Source organism: Nomascus leucogenys, chromosome X, assembly GCF_006542625.1.
Source record: "Nomascus leucogenys isolate Asia chromosome X, Asia_NLE_v1, whole genome shotgun sequence".
Classification (NCBI taxonomy): domain Eukaryota; kingdom Metazoa; phylum Chordata; class Mammalia; order Primates; family Hylobatidae; genus Nomascus; species Nomascus leucogenys.
This window is the reverse complement of record NC_044406.1, coordinates 16,562,449-16,579,133: the sequence shown is the minus strand read 5'-3', so window position 1 is coordinate 16,579,133 and position 16,685 is coordinate 16,562,449.

Sequence of the window (16,685 nt, the reverse complement as noted above, 5' to 3'; positions counted from 1 at the left end):
GCAATATCCTTTGTAAAAGGAAAAAATTGGAAAGATGTGTTTTTTTTTTTTAAGTAAAATCATGGTTCTCATACAGATATAAAATGAACATATGCTGGAGATTTTATTGAATCTAGTACTAATGAGGGAACTGGTAAGATGTTACAACCATTTCAAAGAACAATCCAAAGAATGGACACATGTAGACATCAGGAATATGAAAGTGAATGTGCAAATGAAGGCAAAATTGGCTTCTTCCACAGCGAGGGCAGGCAGCCAATTGAATCTCCACCTATAGATGCATTGCTATCAGTTATACACAATTTACAGAATCCAAAAATGGTCCAAAGACAATGAAAGGTGGAGAAGCAGAATCTGAGAACCCAGAAGGATGTGCAATGCTGTTTTCCACCAAAGCACATTTTTCCCCCACTGGGAATGTAAATGTCCATTAATAGAGAACTTGTAGTGTAGATTAAGAAACTCCCACTCCAATGGGAAAATAGGCATCCATTAAAAAGAATGTGGCCAGTATTAACATGAAAGGCAAGACATAGATTAAAAATATTCACAATACATATGTCTGATAGAGAACTTGGATCCATTATATATTTTAAAATCCTATAAATCAATGATAAAAAGTTGAACAATACAATTTAAAAATGGGCAAGATTCTTGAATGGGCATGTCATAAAAGAAGATATAGAAAGGTCCAATAGGCACATGAAAAAGTGCTCAACATAATCGATCATCAGATTAATGCAAATTAAAATTGTAATAAGATGCCAGTATCCATCCATCAGAATGGCTTACATTGTGAAGACTGAAAATACAAAGTGCTGTCACGGGACAACTGGAATGCCATACACCGTTGGTAGGAGTGTAAGGTGGCATAGCCACTGTATTAGTCATTCTCATCCTCACACTGCTATGAAGAAATACCTGAGACTAATTTATAAAGAAAAGAGGTTAAATTGGCTCATGGTTCTGCAAGCTGTACAGGAAGCATGATAGCATCTGGAGAGGCCTCAGGACACTTTCAATCATGGTAGAAGGCAAAGGGGTAGCAGGCACATCTTACGTGGCCTGAGCAGGAGGAAGAGGGAGAGAAGAGGGAGGTGCCACACACTTTTAAACAGCCAGATCTTGTGAGAACTCTAGCACAAGACAGCACTAGGGGGATGGCGCTACACCATCAGAAATCACCCCCATGATCCAGTCACCTCCCACCAGGCCCCACCTCCAGCGGTGGGTATTACAATTGAACATGAGATTTTGGTGGGGACCCAGATTCAAACCATATCAGCCACTGCGGGAAAATGTTTGGTAGTTTGTAATAAAATTAAATGGACAGTACCAATGACTCAACAGTTATAAATCTATTCCCAAGATAAGTAAGTGCATATATCCACAAAATGACTTCTATGAGAATATTCACAATAACCTTACTCACAAGAGCCCTAAAGTGAAAACAACCCAAATTTTGGTGGGAATACCACTCAGCAGCCACAACAACAAAATCCCAAACTACCAATGCATGCAAAAACATGGATGATGCTCCAGAATATTGTGTTGCACAGAAAAATCTAGACACAGAAGAATACCTGCATGTGAGTCCACGAATGTGATGTTTAACAGGAAAAACTACTGCATAGTGTTGGAAGTCAGTGTAGTCGCCATCTCAATATCTGTGGCATGATATTGACTGGAAGAGTATGGGGGAGCCTTTCTGGGGTAATAGAAATGTTTTACATCTTGATCTGGGTGATTGTCAGACAGGAATACAGATGGTCCCGACTTATGTGGTTTGATAAATGGTTTTCCAACTTTATGATGGTGTGAAAGTCATATGCAACCACAAGGTTTCAGACTTTAAGCACCGGAGACTCTTTGACCAAAAACTCTCAGGCTGCATTTTCAACTTGTCTTTTCAACCTATGACGGGTTCATTGGGACATAATCCCATTGTAAATCAAAGAGCATCTGTAAGTACATATAAAAAGTCCTCAAAGTCAGTTATGTGCAGTAGACTGTAAATAAATTATACCTCAACAAAGTACTGGTAAAAAAAAAGAATGCAATCAATCTAGATAAAATGATTTGAAAATCATGTCCTAACTTTCAGAGACACATTTTTTAAGTTCAAACAGCAAGTCACAGAACAGTAAATGAAATGCAATTCCATTTGCATTATTAAAGACCACATGGGTATATATGTGTAATTTGTAAATGCATCACACAAGTTAGAGGACAGTTGCTGGATGCATAGTTGGGGTTACTTCTGGGGAGTGGAAAGGAATAAATAGGTGTGGGAGGCATTATTGTTTGTATTCGTCCATTTTCACATTGCTATAAAGACAACTGAGGCTGGGGAATTTATAAAGGAAAGAGGTTTAATTGACTCACAGTTCCACATGGCTGGGGAGGCCTCAGAGAACTCACAATCATAGTGGAAAGCAAATGGGAAACAAGGACCTTCTTCACATGGCAGCAGGAGAGAGAAGGGTGCACGAACAAAGGAAAAACTACCATTTATAAAACCATCAGATCTCTTGAGAATTCACTCACTATCACAAGAACAGCATGGGAGAAATCACCCCCATAATCCAATCACTTCCTTCCCTTGACATGTGGGGATTACATGCCCCTCCCTCAACATGTGGGGATTATAATTCGAGATGAGATTTGGGTGGGGGCACTGAGCCAAACCATATCCTTGTTTGTATTGTTTATAATGCAAATGAATGTGTAATTTAAAATAGGCCAATTCTAATTCATGTAACAGTAACAGGAAATGGAACAATTGATCTAGAAGAAGAGTGCTGCAAGGGACAGTTACACAGTTGGGCTGGGGCTGGCACTGAGATCTCAACTGGATATCTTATGAGAAAAATTCCTTTGGTTAAACCATGGAATTTTAGCTCTAAATAAAGCCGTAACCAAAGGTCTTCTGTGAATCCAGTTCTCTCAGTCCACTTGAGCTGCTGTAACAAAGTACCTTAGACCAGAAGTCCAAGGTGAAGGAGCTGGCAGATTTAGTATCTGGTGAGAACCTGTTCATAAATGGCCATCTTCTTGTGTCCTCATGGTGGAAGGGGCGAGGGACGTCTCTGGGGCCTTTTTTATTCATAAGGGCACTACTCCTATTCAGAAGGGCTCTGCTCCCGTGACCTAATCACCTGTCAAGGACCCCGCTACCCATCACAATAACATCATTTTGAGCTTTAGGATTTTTTTTTTGAGGCAGGTTCTCACTCTTACCCAGGCTGCAATGCAGTGGTACAATCACGGCTCACTGAAGCCTCGATCCCCCATGGCCAAGCGATCCTCCCGCCTCAGCCTCCTGAGTAGCTGGGACTACAGGCACGCATCACTATGCCTGGCTAGTTTTTGTATTTTTTGTAAAGATGAGATTTCATCATGTTGCCCAGGCTGGGGTCTTGAACCTCTGGGCTCAAGTGATCCTTCTGCCTCGGCCTCCCAAAGTGCTGGGATTACACTCATGAGCCACTTTGCCCTGCTGATTGTTGTTTTTTTAAGCCAAAGTTATTTCATATGTCTGTTTAAAGAAAATGTCACCCTTCAAGATATAGGCAAGGGTAGATTTCTTTTCCCCTCTCAAAAACAGGAAGAGTGGTGTGTGTGTGTGTGTGTTTGTGTGTGTGTGTGTGAGAGAGAGAGAGAGAGAAAGGGAGAAAGAGGAACATATATATGCATATTCATGATCCAATACATTTCGTTTATCCCTAAATGGCCAGCTAAAAGTCCTGCTTAACTGAGATAGCCATTCAAAATCATTAGAGCCTTTTACTCCGACTTGAACAAGATTGTCCAAGCCCAGCCCCAGGAGGGAATTGTACATTTGCATCTCTAATATACTCCATTCCCAAAGAATGTTGACATTTCAGAATTTTAATGGCACCACTTAAGTGAGTTTCCAAGTAAGTCACTTGCTTGATGTTCCTGAAATAAATTTTACATCTTAGTGGATATCACTTTGTTCTATGAGCACTTGTGTTTTCAACCTAATTGCTGGTTTACTTAACTGATTAATCCTGTCTGTTTAAGGGAGATATATCACATTGATATATTAAATATTTTTGTGGTGCCTAGCAAGGCAGTATGCTGTACTTATATTCACTTACTGGATTCCAAGAACAATTATTGTTTAAATGCCCTTTTGATCTGCCTAAGAATACCAGCTTAAGAAGAAAAGTTGTTACCCAATTTACAAACTGTGGGCCTGAGAACAGACATGTTCACATTGGCACACTCACCAGCTTGTCAATTATTAAGAGATATTAACCAATTCATAGACCGAGGTGTGTCTCTGTGTATACAGGTTGGTATTTTAACGTGTGACGGCGGGTTGATACCAAGGTAGCAGGATTCAGCACAGGGATGATGTGAACCCCACAATTACAACAAAGGCCTCAGTCGAACTCATGGGAGCTCTACTTGGATTGCTCTTCCCAGTTGTTTTTTTATATTTTTTTGAGACACAGTATTGCTCTGTCACCCAAGCTTGAGTGCAGTGGTGCAATCTCGGCTCACTGCAACCTCTGCCTCCTGGGTTCAAGTGATTCTCCTGCCTCAGCCTTTCAAGTACTGGGACTACCGGTGCTCACCACCATGCCCAGCTAATTTTTGTATTTTTAGTAGAGATGGGTTTCGCCATGTTGGCCAGGCTGGTCTCGAACTCTTGGACTCAAGCGATCCATCCGCCTTGCTTCCCAAAGTGCTGGGATTACAGGCGTGAGCCACCGTGCCCGGCCCCAGTTGTTCTTTTCGAGGCAAGGGGACCAGGACTATATTATGCCTCCTCACCCACTAGTCATTGGATGTGAACTGCCCAGGGATGGAGCTGTGACCTTGGGTGAGGCAGCTCTCTTTGGCTGAGGGCAATTCCCAGACAGCTGTCAAGTGGCAGCACTGACAGCAACTGGGGGGTAAGTGTGTCAGGCCTGAGTGGAGGATCTGGGTGGCACATGACAGCATTCACCACACATTTCTTTATGGTATGTTAATTTGTTTATTGGAGTCCCATTCTTAAAAATGTGTCATTATTTTGAAAGGTTACAGCTTTGTCATTTTTTTTTTTTTTGTAATTCAGGCCTGTGGATTTGTGCTCATGTAAAACACTATCCAAAATCATGTGTGCCCACTCAATTAAATGTCATGGTGTCCAAATAAGGGAACTTGTAATAGGTCTCATCTCACTGGGTCAGTATCACATACAGTTATATGTATACATGCATTCTTTCTTTCCTTTTTCTTTCTTTTTCTTCTTCTTACTTTTGTTTTTATTTTATTTTATTTATTTTTTTGAGACAGAGTCTTGCTCAGTTGTCCAGACTGGAGTGCAGTGGTGCTATCTTGGCTCACTGCAACCTCTGCCTCTTGTGTTCAAGAGATTCTCCTGCCTCAGCCTTCTGAGTAGCTGGGATTATAGGTGTGTACCACCATACCCAGCTAATTTTTGTATTTTTAGTAGAGATGGGGTTTGGCCATGTTGGCCAGGTGGTCTCAAACTCCTGGCCGCAAGTGATCTGCCCATCTCAGCCTCTGAAAGTGCTGGGATTATAAGTGTGAAACACTGTGCCTGGCTCCTTTCTTGCTCTTTTTTTTTTCTTTTCTTTTTTTGGGGTAAGGCTTGGGTGCTTAGTCTGTTTGTATTGCTACAAAGGAATACCTGAGGCTAGGTAATTTATTTTAAAAAGAGGTTTATTTGGCTCATGGTTCTGCAGGCTGTATAAAAAGTATGGCACCAGCATCTGCTTCTGGTGAGGACCTCAAGAAGCTTCCACTCATGATGGAAGGTGAAGGAGAGCCAGTGTGTGGAGATCACACGGCAAAAAAAGAAGGAAGAGATAGAGGGGAGGTGCCAGGCTCTTTTCAACAATCAGCTCTTGTGGGAACTATTAGAACAAGAACTCACTCCCCCTGGGAGAGCATTAATCTGTTCAGGAGGAATCCATGCCCTCTTTCATGGGCCCCAAACACCTTCCATTAGGCCCTACGCAGACACCTTCATTAGGCTCCACCTCCAGCATCAGGGGTCAATTTTCAACATGAGATTTGGAGGAGACAAACATCCAGGCTGGTCTCCAAGAGTTCGAGACCATCCTGGCCAACACGGCAAAACCCATCTCTACTAAAAATACAAGGTGCTTCTTATCTGACTTAGAATTTATAAAATAAATTCAGACAAAATACCACTTTTAAATCTACTTTATATATGGAAAAGTCAAATAAGATTTGTTTGGCATCAAAAGGAATTTGCTCCTTGAAAATCAGTGGTCTACAATTCCTCTCCCATCTCCAGCCAAGGTGACTTCCAAATATGGAATGCAAAATTTGAAAACAATAAAAAAGAAAAAGCAAAGTTTCGTGACACTAAGCATAACTGGCATTCAACCCTGCCGAACCTCTGCATCCTCATCATAACCAAATGAGGACAGTTGTCCCTTTTCACCTGCACTAGCTGCTGTCTGGAACAAGGACAAGAACCAACAAGTTCTCTTCCAGTTATTTTAAGTGCTTGTTTCTGTCTGGTTTTCTTTATTCCTTCCTTGCCACAGTTTTTAGTATGTGCTTCGTTTATTCAAACAAGGGGATGATATTATTTCACCAGAGATAAAAAAACAATGCATTGCAAAGAACTCAAAAGTCACATTTCCTGGGGGATAAAGCCTTATTTATCATAGAATGGATTTGGCCTTTTAAAACATGTATACAAAGCAGGAGGACATAAATATAACTCCAAAGTCTCCATAAAGTTATTTAGACTACAGAGTGTAAAGCAGGATCTTAAATTCCTTTTTAAAATAACATATCCTTTTGAACTACTTTGCATTTTCTGTCCAAGGAAGGGTGCGAAGATGATGCTGAAAGGGGTAATTTGAACTGAGTCACCCATCTATAATCTCCTGGCTTTTCCCTGCATTTCCTCACGGGGCCTTTGTAAGGAATGAGAAATGAATGGTTGCAAATCATCTTGAAAAGAATAAAGGGCAGAAGAAATGCTCCTTAATCATTTTCTCCAAAAGTAGTGTAAGTGATAGAGTTGGGCAGTCTGGAGCTAGACCTCATTCCAATCTTACAGAGAGTGGCAGTTTGCCTAGGGAAGGTCACTGTTCTCATGGAAGGTCTCCAGGAAAGACCAGCCCTCCCTAAAAGTGACACTGATGTTGGGTGTCTCAATTCCCACCCGGAATCAGGGCCAAGCAAAACCCTACTGTAGTCTCCAGAAGCCTTCGGAGCATTGAGCTGTGCAGGTTTTTAGAGCACACGCAGGCAAGTCATTTGTGACACCCACAACATGAAGGATTGTCAGCCCATCCCTGGCCCCATGTCCTCACTTAATTCCAGTTGTAAATACCCATCTTAAATACTATACACTTCCTTCCTTTCTCCCTTTGCAGTAAATAAGGCCATCAGCATCAGCTATGCATGCTGGGAGTGCTCACTAAATGACATGTTCATTGATTAAAATGTACCAAGAATTTTCTACATTTCAGGAAATAAAAAACAAGTGTTAATGACTCAGTTATTTCTGACATTAAGCAATAAGTAGAAATTGTACAAGACAGGCTGCAATTGTTTTTTTCTGAGTGAAATATGCCTTAGTTTGGGTTCCCACAGAAGCCAACACCAGGATAAAGATTTGAATGCAACTCATTTAATTGAGAGATGAAGGAAATATTGATGGAGAGTGGGGAAAGAAGACAGGCAAGGGAAAAGCCAACACAGGGTGATACCGCAACTTAAGTCTGCTGGGGAACTCTAGGAGGCAGTGTAAAAAACCTGCCTCTTGGGCCTGGCGCAGTGGCTCATGCCTGTAATCCCAGCACTTTGGGAGGCCGAGATGGGAGGATTGCCTGAGCCCAGGAGTTTGAGACCAGCCTGGGCAACATGGTGAGACACCCATCCCTACAAAAAAATCCAAAGATTAGCTGGGTGTGGTGGCACACACCTGTAATCCTTGCTATTGGGGAGGCTGAGGTGAGAGGATTGCTTGGGCCTGGGGGGTTGAGGCTGCAGTGAGCCATGATCACACCACTGCACTCCAGCCTGGGTGACAGAGGGAGACCCTGTTTTAAAAGAATGCCTCAACATGGATGGAACTAGGGAACGTTATGTTAAGTGAAATAAGCCAGGCAGAGAAAGACAAATACGGCATGTTCTCATTCATATGTGGGAGTTAGAAAAGTTGCTCTCATGGAGGAAGAGAGTAGAATAGTGGTTACCAGAGACTGGAAAGGATGTCTGTTGGGCAAAGAGATGAAGAAAGGTTGGTTAATGGGTAAAAACATGCAGTTAGATAGAAGGAATAAGTTATAATGTTTGATAGCAGAGTAGGGTGACCACGTTATCAACAATGTATTGTATATTTCAAAATAGCAAGAAGCGAGGACTTGAAATGTTCCCAACACAAAGCAATGATAAATGTTTGAGGTAATGGATACCCCAAGTACCCTGACTAGATCATTACACGTTCTGTGCATGTAATAAAATATCACATGTACCGCTTAAATATGTTCAAATATATATATCAATTTAAAAAATGCTAGTATTCCTCTGAGCGAAGGAGGCAAAGTTTTATAGCCCAAAGACAATCAGTTCTCGGGTTGAAAACTGTTATGGGACTGATAATTTCCCAGAACTTTCATCCTGCTGCCCTGCTGACAAAACGAACTTTCTGCTGATAGGTTAGTGATGGGGTAAATGTTACAAAGATTCTATTGGCTATCCAGAATAGCATGCAGCTATTTTTAAGCACAATCTGAGTTTCCTATCATCAAAGAATTTTTATTTTCTGGTGATGGACAAGTGGTAGGTTTCATCTACTTTGGCTTAATGAATAAGAATAATATTACTTTCTTTACTTCATAAGCTTATTTTGAGGATCAAGTGAATTAATATGTGTGAAGGTACAACAGAAATGGAAGGTGGCAGTTGAAATGATTTTGCAGTTTGCCATTGGATAGAAAAATGAACCCAGGAAAAGCAGCAAACTAGACAATAATACAATCACACTCATTTCTTATTTTAATATCTTTTAAGTGGTTTTGCTTCTGAACCCCAAATGTAGAGCTTCCAATCATTTAGTTTAAGTCATGTTTTCTGATTCATCAGAAAACTTTCTCGGAATCTGACATAATCTTAGTTTGGACCAGTTGGCCAGCTGCTTCTGACTGGGTTACACGGGGGCTGGGACTTTCCCAGTCTCTGAACTAGAGAAAGCCAACAGTATTAGTAGATTTCTCTCCACCATGAATGCAAGTTCAGTAACTGGCCCATAGTTCCCCAGCTTTGGACTTGGAGGGATTCTCTTTATAGCCTACTTAGTATGTGGTCAATTTTTATAAATGTTCCATATGATCTCAAAATGAATGTGCATTCTTTATTTGTTGAGTACAATATTCTGTATATAAATATTAGATCCAGCTGTGTTTTCAGTGAAGATGAAATCTTTGCTATTCTTATATATATATATATATATATATATTTTGCCACCTTATCAATAACTTTTTGAGAAAAGTTAAGTAACATTTCCTTCTATGATGGTATATCTGTTATAAAAATTTTGCTTTATATATTTTGAAACCAAATTATTATTATTATCATTATTATTATTATTGTTATTATTATTTGAGACAGGATCTTGCTGTGTCGCCCAGGCTGGAGTGCAGTGGCATGATCACAGCTCACTGCAGCCTTGACCTCCTGGGATCAATTGATCCTTCCACCTCAGCCTCCTGAGTAGCTGGGAATACAGACTGGGACTACCATCATTCCTGACTAATTTTTTGTATTTTTTGTAGAGACGGGGTTTTGCCATGTTGCCCAGGCTGGTGTTGAACTCCTGACCTCAAGTGATCCTTCTGTCTTAGCCTTCCAAAGTACTGGGATTACAGGCATGAACCATCATGCCCAATTTGAAACCACATTATTAAGTGCCTACAGGTTCAAAATTGTTATATCTTCTTGGTGTATTGCTCTTTTTGTCATCAAGTGAGGTCTTTCTTTATTCCTACTAAGTTTTTCCTCTAAATTCCATTTTTTCTTCTCTTAATTTTGCTAGGTAGATTTTTGTTATTATTTGTCTAGTACATCTTTTATTTTAGCTTATATATGTCATTATGTTTTAGGTGTGCCTTTTTATAAATAGATTATGCTTTCCTTTTGTTTTTCATCCACCCAATATAAACAAATTTACTTATCTTTTAAAGATAGTGACTGAAACAAAGGTGACTGATATATTTGGGTTTAATTTTTGCTTTGTTGTTGTTCCTGTTTGTGTATTTCATTTTTGTTTTCTTCTTCTAGTTTTGAAGTTATCCATTTTATTTCTTTCTTTATCACTCATCTCGTGTTCTCATTTTCTTTTGCCTTTTGACCATTTATATTGCTGATACGATGTTTTCTGCAAGGCTAATTGTCTTTCCTTTGCCAGGAATATAGTAAATGCATGATAAATATTTATCTTGTGGAATAACGTTCACTACATATTTGAGGGTTGTATTAGTCTGTTTTCACCCTGCTGATAAAGACATACCCGAGACTGGGTAATTTACAAAGAAAAAGAGGTTTAATGGACTCACAGTTCCACGTGGCTGGGGAGGCCTCACAATCATGGCAGAAGGTGAAAGGCACACCTTACATGGTGGCAGACAAGAGAAAATTGAGAACCAGGTGAAAGGGGTTTCCCCTTATAAAACCATCAGATCTTGTGAGACTTACTCACTACCATGAGAACAGTATGGGGGAAACTGCCCCATGATTCATTTATCTCCCTCTCATAACATGTGGGAATTATGGGAGCTACAATTCAAGATGAGAATTGGGTGGGGACACAGCCAAACCATATCAAGGGTTGTGTCTGTGCGCTTAATGACATATTGTGTATATGTTACCTTAATCTCTGCTCACAGAAAGTAGAGGCAAGCTAGTGAAATCTTCCCAAACTTTAATGTTTCTATCCACAAAACTCAGCTGACCTTCTTCTTTTCCCCCTTTCTGTTTTCTTATGATCTGTCACCAGTAAACTTTGAAAAGGAGCCTAAAGAAGTGTTGACAGGAGTTGCAAAAGGTAGCATGAAGGAAGGTTCAGTATATTAAGTCATAAAACCCAAGTTACCCAATTCCGTAAAGTTAATAGCTTTTAAAGGGAACCTCTTTTTTTTCCCTATCCATTTGTGTGACTGCTTTGTCCTGTGGCACTTGCACCTTCAGCTGACTTTTGAAAGCCTGCTATTTTAAAGGTCATAATTTTGACTGATGGGTCTATAATTACTAAGTGCTCATTAAGTACTCTGTCCTGAGTGTTTCTGTGGGGTGGGAGAGAATGTTCTTAAGCAGCTGCCAGGGCTGATAACAGTCCTATAACTTGGAATTACTCCAAAAGTAACCAAATAACTTTATAAAGATTAACAAGCAAGCAAAAAACAAAAAACAAAACAAAAAAACAAAAACAAACACACACATACAAAAACCAAACCAAACCAACAAACAAAAAACAACCAAACAAGCATCCTGCAGTAGCTGTAGCAGCAGCTACAGCAAGGCAGAAAATAGTGTAATGGCCTCCTGGTCACCAAATCTAAGCACCTTCTTACCCTTGTTTTCTTCATAGTGTGGGAAGCTCGATATTTTCTCCGTCTTTCTCCCAACCTTTCTCTAGTGGCTCTCTGTCTTCCTGCCTCTTAGCTATAGGTGTTCTCCAGGTGTTAATCTGGAGTCTTCTTCTGTCTTCCCTGATCCTCCCCAACAAAGAACATTCCATTCCAATGGCTTCAGATATAAGCTTTATGTTGATGACTCTCAAGTCCATGTTTCTGGCTTCTACACAAACTCCAGGCCCTCATTTTTAATTGCCTGCTGAATATTCTTTCTAGATGCCCCCCTGAAGTTTTGACTCAATACACCTGAAGCTAAACTCATACTCTTTTCTTTAAAACCAACTTCCATACCCCATGATCTAGCAATTTCACTCCCATATACAGTAGCCAAAAGAAATGTGCACACAGCATACCAAAAGACAGGTATAGAAAAGTTCACAGAACATGATACATTGTGACCAAATTAAGTTTGACCCAGGAATGCAAAGGTGACTTAAAATTAGAAAATCAAACAGTGTAATTCATCACATACGAGAGTCAGAAAAAAATTACATCATGGTCTGGGTGCGGTGGCTCACGTCTGTAATTCCAGCACTTTGGGAGGCCAAGGTGGGTGGATTACTTGAGGTCAGGAGTTTGAGACCAGCCTGGCCAACATGGTGAAACCCCGTCCCTAGTAAAAATACGAAAATTAGTCGGGCATGGTGATGCCTGCCTGTAATCCCAGCTACTCGAGAGGCTGAGGCAAGAGAATCGCTTGAACCCGGCAGGCGGAGGTTGCAGTGAGCTGAGATCATGCTACTGCACTCCAGCCTGGGTGACAGAGTGAGACTCTGTCTCACAAAAAAAATTACATGATTGTTTTAATCGATGTAGAAAATTTATTTGATAGTATTAAACAACCATTTATGATTAAAAAAACCTCTTAGTGGAGTAGAAAAGAACATCTTTAATCTCCTAAAGACTTACTGCAAACATCATATTAAATTACAAAATATTTAAAAATTTATCTTGGAAATCAGGAACAAAACAAGGATGACCCTGATAACCACTACTTTCCAACACTGTGAACAATGTTCTGACCAGTACATAAGACAAGGAAAAAGAAATAAAGCCATAAGAATTGGAAAGAAAGAAACAGAAAACTTTCTGCATTATTTACAGATGATATGGTTGTATTCATAGAAAATACAAATGACTTGGTTGATAAACTACTGAAATTACTAAGAAAATTTAGCACAGTCTCTGGATACAAAACCTCAATATCCCCAAATCCAATATATTTCTCCATACCACGAGCAAACAGAAAATGAAATTAATATAAAATATATAGAAATAAATCTAATAAAGAATGTGCAAGGTCGTTACAGAATAAAATGATGAAACCTTATTTTGAAGCATTAAAGAAATGCCACAAAGGGGAGATATACCATAGTACTCTGAGCAAAAAAGATGTCAATTCTCCCTAAATTTATTTCTAAATTCAATGCAATTCCAATAAATGTCTTTGGTGGAACTTGAAAAATTGATTTTAAAATATATATGCAAATACAAAAGGCCAACGATAGCCATTACCCTTCTGAAGAAGAAAAAAAACCCACAAAGCAGAAAGACTTGATCCTCTGGATAACAAAACTGTTATAAATCTGTAATAATGAAGGCAGTATATTATTTTTCAAGGATAGAAAATATAGACTAATGGAATAGAATGGAGAACCCAGAAATTTATGTACACATACGGTTAATATTTGACATACTTTGCACTGTAGAACAGAGGAGAAATGTCAGTCATTAAAATAAATAGTACTGAGACAATGGGATGACTCAGCCTAGCAAAGAGAGGCATCATCAGACATAGTGAGCAGCTTAGGTCATGCTCACCAGAAGCAGAGCTGGAGATAGGGATTCCTTGGATGCTGTTTATTGGATGAATGCTTTCAGAAGAAAGGGAGGGAGGTAAGAGGAACAGAGCAGGGGAAGGTGGTAAGTAAGGATGTGTTCTTAGTTTCAGCCTGATTCCACAAGGAGTTCTGTAGCATAAACTGCACCACAGAGTTGGTTCCCCTTGAAGCAAGGACGCCAGAATTTTATAACTCCGTGGCATTTAGTCATTGGCTATGTATGGGTTGCGCCCCAAAGGCAGAGGTAGGTATATCTTCCTGGGTAGCAGTGGTTCTCATTCAGCTGGGGGAAGTTCTGCAAAGAAGGGTAATCTCTTAGCAATCAACGTGCAACAGCTTGAGGAACGGGTGACTGATTGGTAAAGGGGATCACTGTGGAGCACCAATAGTGTCCTCTGCAGTGGGGGCCTGGTTAGCACTCTTGAGTCAACCTTAGTTCTTGTGCAATGTGGATCATATGTTGGAGCCAGGAAGCTGCCCATGAGGCTGCCTGTGACAGGGCGCAGTCAACTGGAGCAGAGGGTGAGGGTAAACTCTGCTCTCAGGGGTTGAGGAGGAGGTTGTAAAAGAGACCCAGAGGGATTTCTAGAGATTAGATTGAAGTTGCCAGAGGGAGAGGGCCAATACTCTTCTAGTATATTGAGCCAATAAACAAAAACAAATCACAAATCGCAGCTGCAGTCACTGACCTCAAGACCAGCGTGGCACACAGCACCAGAAAATTCAAGACCACCATTTCATATGAATCCCATTTCCCCAAGATCCAAGCTGTAGCCTAGAGAAGATGCATGGGCTTAGAAATAAATGCTATTGGGGTCTGTTAAGAATAATATATCAGGTTATGAAGTAGAGAAACTATATTTTTACTGCATATTTGAATTGTGTAAGTGACATTTCAACATCTACTTTAAAACATTTTAAGGGCACTAGATTGCTATATTCAAACAGATAAATGATGTAGTCAAAAGTCTGGCCTTTGACAACAAGATTATAAACCTTTTGAGAGCAGGATGGTGCAAACCACACAGGAGAGTGTTAGATAATTCCATCTTATCTCATATTATTTCTTTTCATGATACTTGAAACTTGTTCCCTTTTGTTTTAATCCACCCATATTACCAAGAGCCAGTGGTAAAAGTCAAAAACACTGGGAAAAGATTAGATTATAAATTGTATTGAGATATCTGTTACTAATTTAGAGAAACATCTATTTAGACCCACATGTCACACTACCATACCAGATGAATAAATTGTATATAAGAAATTAATTCAAAAGGAAAAACAGTGAATTTTATGAGTCTCTGGAGTTTGCTATAAGTTTCATAATCTTTAAAGTGATAAAACATCACAATTATTATGACTGAAAAATCTGATTACATAAAAATTAAAATTGTGTACCTAAGAAATTAAACAACACAGGGGAAATATTTTCAACAAATATGAGAAACAGAGGCTTAATGTCTTAACCAAATTAAAAAGAAAAACATTACTACCCTGATAATAAGGAAGAAAAAGACAGACAATTCCAAATTAGGAACTGTGCTAAGTAGACAAATATGTGAGAAAGTGTTAAACCTTTCATTTTGACATTAAACAAATATTTACTGAGTATCTATTATGGGCCAGACACAGTTCTAGGTACTTTATAGAAGTAGTGCAAGCACAACCACTACCTAATTTTCTAGGTACTAGTCATCAAAGAATATAAGTCAAGTTACTAATCAAGTACAATTAAAATTGAAATTGATGTTTTTATGCACTACTGATGGAAGTGAAATTATACAAATCCAGTTGGATTTGGCCATACCTGTATAGTGATATAGCATTGTTCTAGTTCTTTAACTCAGTAGTTCTACTTGGAGGAACATATCTACAAAGGAAACAAGATCCTAAGAGGAAAATAAACTTATATACCTGAAAATGTTCATCACATTATACTTTACAGAGAAAGAAAAAAATATATGAAAGCACTGTAAATATTTAACAATTTAATTCAAAGTTTTCCAAAACTTATTTTGCTATAGAATCCATTTTCATTGAATATCTGTTACCTTGCTTGAGAACACACTTCCAGAAAGAAAAAGATCTATATTTTGGCAATCCTCCTGTTAGGGTCAAAGGGCTAATGAAATGGTTAATATAGTAATAAAGTTTCCCTTGGTAACATGTTTGGAACCAGACTCACCTAAGCACCAGCCTCTAACCTAGAAAGGAGAAAGCTTCCAGAACATACATAATCAAAGAGAATGATGACCTCTGGTTATGTACTTTTCTAGATTTTCTGAGGTGTGACCCTCAGTAAAGCTAGATAAGACAGCCTCCACCTACCTACTGGACATAGACACTGAACTCCTCAGAAAGCATGAGAATGAATCTCCTGTTTCATAGAAACCAAGACATTCATAGAGAGGACAAGCCCCTTTTATGAACTAGGGAGTTCAGAAAAAAGGGCAAACTACCTGATGGGGTTCTCAGAATAAACATTCTTAGCAATCGTGCGCTAAGAGCTCTCCAGGGTCCTGAATAACTGCTGCCGTCTGTCTCTGGCCTGGTGGAATCTTGCTCTCATTAGTGTCTCTCACCTAGCAGATTCACTACCCCTGCTTGTCTTGGCTCTTGCCCTCTGGCCTCTGGCTTCTTGACAGCATCTGTCTGTGACATATAACGAGACCTCAGTCACTTCCTGTTCTCTGCATGTACTGGCAGCTTCATTTATCAGGTTCCTTCTAAAGGAAGTCGATTTGAGCCCATCTCAGTAGAAGAGAATATATATTTTATTAACTCTTGATTGTGCTATCAGGAAGGAAGGGAACTTAGAGAAGACAATTTTCAAATGTAAGTCCTCTTTTTAGATCAGTAAAGCCTGGTATCTGTTATTGTATTTGCTTGTTGCTGGGATACTTGAGGAAGTAACTTCTGGAAGAACACATGGAGAAAGCAGAAGGAGGAGATCATCAGAGAGTTGAAAGATGCAAAGATTTGTCTATCATCCTTCCAAATCTTTCAGTTACTGGATTATCAATAGCGTACAGCACAGTGCATTCCATATGGTTTTTGCTAGTAAACAAATGAATATTAAACTATGCACTAGAAAAACAGAGTTCTAATCCTGGCTTTTTTTCTAAATTAAGTAGCTGTATAACACTGGGTAAATAGTTTAAATTCTCTGTATTAATGTATG